This window comes from Schistocerca nitens, chromosome 2, assembly GCF_023898315.1.
Source record: "Schistocerca nitens isolate TAMUIC-IGC-003100 chromosome 2, iqSchNite1.1, whole genome shotgun sequence".
NCBI classification, from domain to species: Eukaryota; Metazoa; Arthropoda; class Insecta; order Orthoptera; family Acrididae; genus Schistocerca; species Schistocerca nitens.
Genome location: NC_064615.1, coordinates 1,185,644,997 through 1,185,653,958, shown reverse-complemented (window position 1 = coordinate 1,185,653,958; position 8,962 = coordinate 1,185,644,997). Strand labels below are relative to the sequence as shown.

The 8,962-nt window shown below is 37.1% G+C and overlaps 1 protein-coding gene across 1 annotated transcript in view; it reads left to right on the top strand.

The window, feature by feature from the left end:
• Positions 1-4,063: 4,063 nt before the first annotated feature.
• Positions 4,064-8,962, top strand: part of LOC126237517 (uncharacterized) — a 213,678-nt gene continuing 208,779 nt past the window's right edge. Inside the window, exon 1 of the mRNA XM_049947687.1 lies at positions 4,064-4,211. The gene's annotated coding sequence lies outside the window, so the exon portion shown is untranslated. The remainder of the gene's footprint in view (positions 4,212-8,962) is intronic.

The following is an 8,962-nucleotide window of genomic DNA, read 5'->3' as shown; positions in this document are numbered from 1 at the left end:
AGAAAACAGACAGAAGTGCCAGTGGTCTGTAGTTGGAAATATCATCTTTGTTTCCTTTCTTGTATAATGGCTTTACTTTTGCTATTTTCAAACATGAAGGAGAAGTTCCTGTAGCAAAAGATAGGTTACATAGGTGGGTTAAGGGCTCAGTAATCAAGTTCGCACGCTTCTTTATAATGAAATCAGGTATATCATCTACACCTGCGGAGTGTTTCATTTTGAGACTTTTTATTGTTACCTGTACTTTTTCTACATTTGTTGGGTACAGAAACATTGATCTGCTTGAGACTTTTTTCCCTGTTTCTGTATGCTGTTTTCTATTAGAATTCTGTTGTAGTAGTTTCTCTGTTACATTTACAAAATAGTTATTAAACATATTAGCTAGTTCCTGTGGGTTATTAATGTTTTCCAAGCCAGCCTTTAATACTATATTATTAACTCTATTTTTGTAAGATTTGGTTTCTTTCTTTACAACTTGCCAGATTTCTTCGGCTCTGTTTGAAGCATCTTCTATATATTTGTCATTGTCTCGTTTCTTTGCCTCCTTTATTACTTTATTTAAGATAGATTTATATTTTTTAAAGTAACTATCAAACTCCTGAGTTGTGTTGCAGCTTCTTGCAATATTGTGAAGGTACCGTTGTCTAGTACAAGATTTCCTTATATAATATTTAAAAATATTCATGAATGTCTGAAACTTATCAGAAATATTTTCTGTACTATACACTATCTCCCATGATTCTTGTTGGAGATAATTCTAGAATGTTCGTACTGCAGTATTACTGAAAGTTCTGCCCATGTGTGTAGTCTTCCTCATATAATTGTAGGATGGATTAGTGATTACACAAAAGCTTATAGCCTGTGTATGATGGTCTGCCAGTCCAGCTTTAATTACAACTGATTTATATTTTTTTTGGAGCTAATTATTATTTGGTCTATGGTAGTACTAGAATGATTCGTTTCACGTGTAGGGAATGGATTATAATCTCCAAATCATTGGCTGTTAATATGGTCATCCGCTCAGATTTTGAACTGCTTCGCTTATTAAAGTCTATATTTAGGTCTCCACATATAAGAACTGTTTTTAGATTTGTTACTATTTTATTTAGTTAAGTATCAAACCGAGTGTTGAATTTTTTGGGTGGGTATCTGGAGAGCTATATAAACATATTACAATTAACTTGAATGCTGGAATTTCTATGCCTGATATTTCAAAATCTTTCTTAGTGTTTAAGGATTCAGCATTGTCTAAGTTATTGAATTCGATATCTTTCTTTATATATATGCAGTTCCCTCCACGTGTAAACTGATTTCTACACGTTTGTGCTGCTAACACCTAATCCGTTATTTTCACTGTCTTTAACTCAGTGTTTAGTTAAGCACAGTATATTAACATATCTGAATTCACTTGATAGCAAGACTTCAAGCTCTCTTACTTTATTCCTAAGTGACCGAATATTCTGGTGAAGAAGAGTGACCTTTATTCCTGAATTTAAATTGTGTGGGAAATCTTCATTCTCATCTAGAAGTGTGAGTTGGTTTTTTCCATTGGTCATAAGAAAATGTCCTGATGGTGAAACGGGGCAGTTCTCCATCTCTATGGCCAGTTTACTTGTGTGGTCGATGTTGAGGTGGTTTCTGTTTTTGCTGCAACGACTGCTACTGGAGGTGGTGTTGATAGGTGCACTAGTTATCCTAATTTGGTTTTGAGGCTTTTTGGGAATAAAAAACCTAGTAGATGACATGGTCGCCTTACATTTCTTATCACTGGAATTGCTGAACTTCCTCCTGTTGCTGTGGTGGTAGTAGTTGATTGTTTGTGTTCACTGATACATGTAAAATTAGATGTCCTTGGTGATACTTTTGAGACTGTATCTGCTGATGTCCTTAGTGGGTCTCCTGTAGGTAGGCCTACTGCTTTTGGTTTCCAGTGCCCAGTTCTTCTTGTTGTATCTTGAATATCTTCGGGTGTGGAACTTGATTCTTCTGCTTTTTTTGTGTTAGATGCTTTTGCCGGTATCACAGCCTGGTTTAGTCGATGATAGTTTTGTTTTGCTGTGTCTTCTTTGAGTGATGAAGGTGTAGTACAGTTCTTTTTTGCGCCTGCTCGTTTATCTTTCATAACTATCGAGTTGGATAAGTCCATTTCTGCTGCTGATTTTTCTTGTGCGTTCACTGTCGTATTTGCTGAAAGGTCTTCACATTGTATATATGATAGAACCGGTATTTGCAGATTGGCACCTACTGCTAGTTGTAAATGTCTACATAATTTCTCTTTGCCTTCCATTCGCAAGTGAAGTCCATGCTTTCTATAATCGCTTATACTGAGGAATGTATTGACGTCCATTACCATTAGATGCTCAAAATTTTTTGCAGTCCTCATTGAGAATTCGTTTTCAGCATAGATTCTGTTGTTCAGTTTTGGTACATCGTATCTGTACGGAACTATGCACGAGATAACTTTTGTGTGGATTGTCTTATGAAGAGAATCTGTTAAGGCACATTTGAAATCCTGAAATTTCGTTAGGATGTCGTTAGTCCCACCTAGAATGATGACACTGTCATTTTTATTATATTCTTTCGTCTTCCCGTCTATGTTAGAAACCACGTTCTTTAACTGTGCGTTAGGTTTTATTACAGAAGAGATGTATGTGTTTTTGATTTTGAGAACTGATCATAATTTTTGCGCAGTAACGACCGTGACTGTCAGAAAGAATTAATACGTTCTGTCTCTTGTTATCACTGTGTATCATTTTTTGGGGCACTGGTCGATCGCTTTTTTTTACAGTTTTCATTTGTATTAACGCTGTTGGTTTTGTCAGGGCACGTCATAACACAAGCACTTGAGTCCTTCGCTGTAGTATTTTTGCTTCTGATCTATTCATGATGCTTTTCTTTCTCACTATTTACAGTTTTTGTCGGTTTTGTTTTGATTGGTGCACTCGATTTCAGATAACCTAACAGTTCGGTATTTTCATTTCGAAGTTTCGTTAAATCATTCTTTAAAGTGTTAATCGCTGCTTGCATACTTATGATAAATTCTTTTAAATGTTCAATATCTGTTACACATTTTTACATGGTATATTTTCACTTTCAACAGCTGTATTTCCGAGTGGCAGAACATTGCACACATCACACTCCTCAGCCATTTCATTTTACTTCATATACATACCAGTTGTTCACTATTTCTAGACCGAATTTCCGGACACTTGAGTTGTAATATCACGCACAATGCATTTAGGATTGCAGTATTCACTGATTTTTACGTATGTCGTACGTTTTTCGTTCAATTTACGTTTATATTTGTAGAGCTAACACACTCATAGTTTACACTTTCCGCCATCTTCTATATAATAACAAGTTAATGAGCAAAAACATATTTAATAGGACCCAGACGTTTTGAAAACAGGGCTACAGTAGAATCTGTGGGAGAAATGCTACTGTTCAAGAGAAGAATTTGTGGAGGATAAAATGATAATTTGAGCAAGGGTAATTAAGTGTTAAATTGTATTATGACACTGTTTGTTACCATCAGTTGTTATATGCTTAAGGTGGAATTAATTTTATCGCAGTTTTGCCATGTCACCTGTACCTGAGTCAAATGATTTAGATCATGTACGTTATGAGACTAATGAACCACAATTCACAATTCGTATAAGATTGGGACATGCCTGTTTGAATGTGCATCTCTGTAGAATATGAGTGATAGATTCTTCCACATACAGCTAACATCCAAAAGACGGCAGAGAGCAGAACCACAATATTTTGTAATGTTATAAACATGTTGCATAGAAAAATGAACTGTGGGGAAACACTTCAAAAACGTAGATGCCGTTGCTGGGAGTCAGCATGGCTTCTAAATTAACAGTGTAATTACCTGTTACCTGCATCGAGCAGATACAAATCTCTGGCTGTATACTTAAGATTTAAATTTCATCATTAGGCTTAATAAACAGTTGTAATAACTGCATTTTTTCAACAAGCAGTAAAATTTAAAAAAAGTTAAATGGGTAGTATCGATAGTTAGGATCCCCTATGGTCGCTCCCATCAGCCATTGCGCCGAATGTCAACAAGGTTTGACGGACTATATGAACATGTCAACATGTGGTGGGCCGGTTAATTGAAGCGGGGTTGAGCTACGAATGTAAAATAGAATTTCGTGACACGCGTAAAAAGAGTTGGAGAAGATACTGCGCATACATTACTGCAGGTGAGGCGACATTATCAAGGCTGTCATGAAAGTAAAGCCCAACAAATCATTTTAAAACGCGGAAGCCTAATTTTACCAGTACGGTACCCAGGTAAACTAGAAATGCATAAACATTGTTTTCTATTGTGATCAGCACTTGTTGTATGGAAAATACGTAGGACCTCACTACACAGCATTTTCATCAAAAGACGAATGATAATGACAAGTCTACCTAACCAAGTTTTCGTTTGCACGAATAAGTATCCACAGTATTTCACCGGGCTTCAGATAAACGGTTCCTTTCATATTCCGTATTCATTTCTCCGATTATTATGTGTAGCGCCTTAGTGGTCTCCATAGGATCCGCTACTATGTTAACGCAAACTAAATTACTCCTAAAAGACATCTGTGTAGTATGTTTATTGTAGGTTTAATTACTCAGTAAGATAAATACAATTTTCATCATAGGTTGATTTTCTGAGTTATCTCCTTCATTGCATGGATTTTGTGCCTTGCATATTTAATGTTTGTGAAGTAAGCAACATATGGAGGTTGAATTGAGCATTTATTTGGTTTTTATTTGTTCCTATTAATTACAGATTACTAATAATATAGGACAGATAAAGTAAAATAATGTAGTATTACGTGGACATTTTAGATATCATAATATGTTGTAAGTTATATTTTATTTTTCTGAGAACAATTTGTTCCATAAAATATTACAATCATTGGCAGCCCTAAAAGTTTAAGGGAAAGTTTAAAACGGTGAAATATATGAAAGTCCAAATTTTTATCCTACTGACATACATAAATTTACATTTTATAATAATGTATCTTAAAGTTCCAAGCTCTGTTTTTGTGACAGAAGTACTTTTTTTTTTTCTTTCAAGAGTATTTTCACCAAACTGGTTTGTTCTAATATTATAACTTAAGGATGCTTTATGACAACATAATTTTTATGTTGACGGGAAGCTTATTGTATAGGCTTACTCTTATACCTGACCCAGTAACTCCCTTGTGTACTTTGAGAGAGATGTATAGTCTTGGTAAACATTTTTCACTTACCTAGTCATTATGTGTCACAATTTGCCTGAAATAATTCCCTGTTGCTGACTACAAACATAATCACTGTGTACGTATATTGAGTTGTTGCAGTAAGTATCCTGAGAGATATGAAGGGCCCCTGCAGTTTGTTAGAGACCCTATATATTAATCTCATGGCTCATTTTTTAAGTTTAAAAACTTTTAACTCCTGCAACATTTCCACATAAGATTTTACCATAGGAGAGCATGGAATAGAAATATGCAAAGTATGACAACAAAGTACAAAATAGTTCTCAGATTAGAGGATGCTAGGCTAAATTTCTTGACCAGCTGATCAATTTGCTCTTTCCATCTGAAGAGACTGTCCATCTAGATGTCTAGGAATTTTGTTGTTGTTGTCTTCAATCCTGAGACTGGTTTGATGCAGCTCTCCATGCTACTCTATCCTGTGCAAGCTTATTCATCTCTTGCTCTCCCTCTACGATTTTTACCCTCCACGCTGCCCTCCAATACTAAATTGGTGATCCCTTGATGCCTCAGAACATGTCCTACCAACCGATCCCTTCTTCTAGTTAAGTTGTGCCACAAACTCCTCTTCTCCCCAATCCTATTCAATACCTCCTCATTAGTTATGTGATCTACCCATCTAATCTTCAGCATTCTTCTGTAGCACCACATTTCGAAAGCTTCTATTCTCTTCTTGTCTAAACTATTTATCGTCCATGTTTTACTTCCATACATTAATTTTCTGATTGTTAATATCCATTTCTGGAACTTAGTGTTTTGTTTTTTCCCTGAAACAGGATGACATTAGCTTCCAAAAAATTGTGTTAGGTTATTTGCTGTGGACCATTGGTGTATTTGGTAAGTGACGGTCAGGGCTGTATCCTACATTGTTGAGTTCGGCTCTGTGATCAGAATACTTGGATCATCAGTAAACTCGGCTATTTTTACTCTGTTAGTAATTGTAATTGTTAGAGCACTAATGTAGATCAAGAAAATCGGTGGCCAGAGGATCAAGCCCAGAGGGCCTCTGTATTTAACACTTCCTCCGTCTGAGTTATTTTTCAGGGTCTTGATTCTTCTGGAAAACCTGGAATTCTCGGTGGAAAGATTGGTAAATCTAAGAGTTTTAGGGATTTTATAAAATCTAGGTTGTTAACCTAGCATTAACATTCAGTTGTACTGAGTTACATCACAAGTTGTTGAATACATAATTTGTTTAATTATGTGATTATAATTCCATATAAATTATCAATGTTTGGAAAGAGCTGCTAAGCTACTGTGTATGGCTGGTATATAGCTCAGCTGAGAAGGGGAAAAAATAATTATTGGGCTATTGCTGCCTATCCCCCCCCTCCTCCCCCTGCCATACCAATCATTAATTTACCAAGAACTTCTTGACAAAATCATCCTCACACCTCAAATTCTCAGAGATTCCCCCCCCCCCCCCCCCCCTCCTGCCCCCTAAGTTTGAGTAGCTACCCTGTTTTTACACCTACTTCCAGAGACAAGATTTTTGATTGTTGTGTAATTAAGATTCTAATCAAGCCAAAGATTTGCGTTTGGTGGCATAGTATGATAGTGAGGAAGCATTGTTCTTATTTGCCTTAGTAAGGTTACAGAAGGTCCCAGGCCAGGAGGAATATTTGATAGTTGTTAGCTTTGGCCATTGACATAATGTCAGTAGTTGCTGTCGTGTCACCTTTGGATGCATGTATTCAGTTATTTGGGTTGTGGTGGCAGACTGATCTTAGCTTATCCTGTTGGAAAAAATTGCTACTGATATTGTGTTATTGACACAGCACTGATTTGCCATTTGTTGCATGTTTCCTATGTTGCCAGGCAAAGCTGGTGAATTGTACAGAATATTCCTTTTTGTCAGAGACCCCCATTGGGTACTTCCTAAAATAGTTTTCACAGAATTTCATCTGTTATACTAAATATAGCTCTCTGTGGAGAATCCTGTACTAAAGCTGGTGTAGGTGTCGATTGGCTATAGATCCTATCATACTCTAGTCTCTTAAATATCTTTGAGAATACGGACAGCAGAGAGATGAACCAATACTTCGATATTAGTGTCCTCTCTCTACTTTTGTGGATTGACATTACTATCATGTGCTTCAGTTACACTAGTTTTCATTGATTGATTACACAGATAGCAGAATAGTTCAGTGATTAAGTCTGCACATGATTTTAAAATCTGATTTTATACACTGTCATATCTAGAGGATTGAGAGCCTTTAGGAGTTGGGCTTTTGAATTGAAGTGCTATGTTTGGTGTGAGTTACAAATGATTTATTAGCTGTAGGGTTTCTGTGGGAGTTTATTACGGTTCCGTGTCTTTCAGCTATGGTGAAAAAAATTATTGAAATCTGAGGCTGCAACCATTACCAGAGGACTGTCGTATTCTTGCTTGTTTTGATTTTGTGTTCCTATTTTTCTCACTTTTTATCACAAGCCAATAACCTGCTAATTTCTTTTGCATAATACATATGTTTGGCTTTCCACATAATACATGTTAGAATTTTACTGTATTTTGTAATGTAATTTCACTGCTACATTTGTATTAGTCCTCTGTTCTGTGTACTGAGCCCTCTTTTCAACATAAAATATTTTAATGCTCAGTGTTAATCACTCTTTCTTTCCCCACTGGCTGGTTTGATTTTAAACATACCGTTCTTTCATATCCTTAAACTCTCACCCACCGCCATACAGAATCCAGAACCTACAGATATGAAACAGTCATGAACTGTTCCTCCAAGTGTCTCTCCCATAAAAGTTTTAGGATTTCCAAAGGCCTTTCATATTGCCGCACTCCTAAACTCAGTCATGCTGTGCTTGTTAAAGACCTTATCTCCTTCTCCTGGTCCCTACAGTGGAAACAGTTTTGTCACCAACCCTACCAATCAGACTCAATCCAAAACCAAAATTGAAACCTACCTGACCCAGTTCAGCCCTCCAAGTAACTCTGATCCACCCCCACTGCCCCAAATTAGCCTCTGTTAACCTTCCAGAATTTCCTAACCTAGATCTTTGCCTGATCATCATTCCCCAAATCCCTAACATGGAAGCCAACCTTAAATCTTCAGAAAGAATCCCAATCCACCATGTAAAAACTGATCCTGACCTTACAATCCAACCTGCTGACAAAGGATCCACCACAGTGGTTATGAACCACAGGGATTGCCTCGTGGCCAAACTCCACAAGCCATGAAATTGTCTGCCTAGAAACCCTGCCACAGTAACCCCATTCCAGAAATTCAGCAAGATCATTAATCCCTCATCAAATTCTTAGGCCTTTCCCAGAACCTCTGTCCTGTCTCTTATCTTCTGCCCCACCCCTACCATTCCCATGCTCCTACCTTCTACATACTTCCTAACGTTCATGAACCCAGCTGTCTTGGAAGCCCAATTGTGTCAGATTACTGTGCCCCCCCCCCCCTCCCCGGAGAGAAACTCTGCTCTTGTGGACAAACACTTTCAGCTTATTTACCTGTAACCTAGCCTACTGTAGAAAAGATACCATTTCCACCATCAGCTCTACTTTGTGCTGAGTGCATGGTGATAGCAACACAGTCTATGGACTGTGCACAATGCAAGCGGACATTCAGTAAATATATATATATGTAACCAAATATCATAAGAAGTGGAGGTTGTCCCCCCCATGCTCCAGGAAACAGAAGTGTGCTGTTGTCATCTGAGCAGTCAAACTGCAAATAGAGAAC